The following is a 1581-nucleotide window of genomic DNA, read 5'->3' on the forward strand; positions in this document are numbered from 1 at the left end:
ACCAGAGTCACAGTGCACCTGATCAGTGCTCAAAACAGCTCAACACATGCTGCTTCTGCTTTGTTTCTTAATTCTTTGCTTGCTTTTAATGAACTAAATGTTACTTTTCTTTAATTTAAAAGTCCCACATATGCTGCACTGCTCTTTTAAGTTTTTTATAAGTGTAATATAACGGGCAACATTCAGGCAACACTTATTCTTTAATTGGTTTTAATTTGAAACATTTATGAGAATAAATTTTGATTCGTCACTTACCAAGAACAGTCAGTTTTGTTCCCTGCCCGAAATAAGCTTCATACTGACACAGCATTTAAACCTCAGAGCAAAAAGCCCTGAGCTGAGACTACGGAGAACTCAAACATATTAAGCTTGTTCAAAAAAGACTCCACTCCAGGGATAACTAAAATAACATGTTTGGATTCATGTATCCAAGACCTTACTGCAGACATACATATACTCATGTATAGTTTTTATTTCTTACCTAAAATGGTTAATTTTGTTCCTCCACCAAAGTAAGCCTCTGCACCAGTACCAGTGTCACAGTGAAGTTAATTAGTGCTCAAAACAGCCCAACGTGCTGTTTCTACTTTGCATCTTCATTTCATTTAATCTTCTTCATAAAAACTAATGAAGTTTCCTTTTACTTTTCTTTAAAGTAAAAGTCTACATATATTTTTACAGGTTTAAATGCCAAACACCTTACTGTAACACTTTTTTTAGCTTTAACTGCTTTTGCTTTGACAGGTTTATGAGAATAAATTTTGATTCGTCACTTACCAAGAACAGTCAGTTTTGTTCCCTGCCCGAAATAAGCTTCGTTCTGACACAGCATTTAAACCTCAGAGCAAAAAGCCCTGAGCTGAGACTACAGAGAACTCAAATACAGTTTGTTCAATAATGACTCCAGTTGGGAATTTTAACATCTATTTGGATTAATGTCACCAAGACCTTACTGCAGACATACATATACTCATGTATAGTTTTTGTTTCTTACCTAAAACAGTTAATTTTGTTCCTGCACCAAAGTAAGCCACTGAACCAGCACCAGAGTCACAGTGAAGTTAATTAGTGCTCAAAACAGCCCAACATGCTGTTTCTACTTTGCATCTTCATTTTTTTGGTCTCTTCATAAAAAATAGTAAAGTTTCCTTTTCTTTTTACTTTTCTTTAAATTAAAAACTCTAAATGTGCTTGACTGGTGGCGTTTTTTTGTTGTTGTTTTTACCAGTTTAAAAGCCAAACACCTTACTGAAACACTTTTGTCAGCTTTAACTAGTTTAACTATGTTTATGAAAAGACATTTAGATTTTTCACTTACCAAGAACAGTCAGTTTTGTTCCCTGGCCGAAATAAGCTTCATAATTGGCACAGTGTTTAAGCTTCTGAACAAAAAGCACTGAGCTCAGACTATAACGAGTCCAAGTACAGTAAGTTTGTTACCAAGCTGCTCATGTAAGAAAGTTTTTTATATTAGTTATTCCTCTGGCCCAAATCTTATTACAAACATTATGTGTCATTTTTCTTTCTTACCTAAAACAGTTAATTTTGTTCCTCCACCGAAGAAAGCTTCATAACCACCAG

At 34.5% G+C, this 1581-nt stretch overlaps 1 protein-coding gene across 1 annotated transcript in view; it reads right to left on the reverse strand.

Moving 5' to 3' along the window:
• The window catches only part of LOC102208517 (Ig heavy chain Mem5-like), a 23316-nt gene that overhangs the window by 2922 nt on the left and 18813 nt on the right, over positions 1 to 1581 (reverse strand). The window lies entirely within an intron of this gene.

This window comes from Pundamilia nyererei, unplaced genomic scaffold (assembly GCF_000239375.1).
Source record: "Pundamilia nyererei isolate P.nyererei 1_Seehausen unplaced genomic scaffold, PunNye1.0 scaffold00070, whole genome shotgun sequence".
NCBI classification, from domain to species: domain Eukaryota; kingdom Metazoa; phylum Chordata; class Actinopteri; order Cichliformes; family Cichlidae; genus Pundamilia; species Pundamilia nyererei.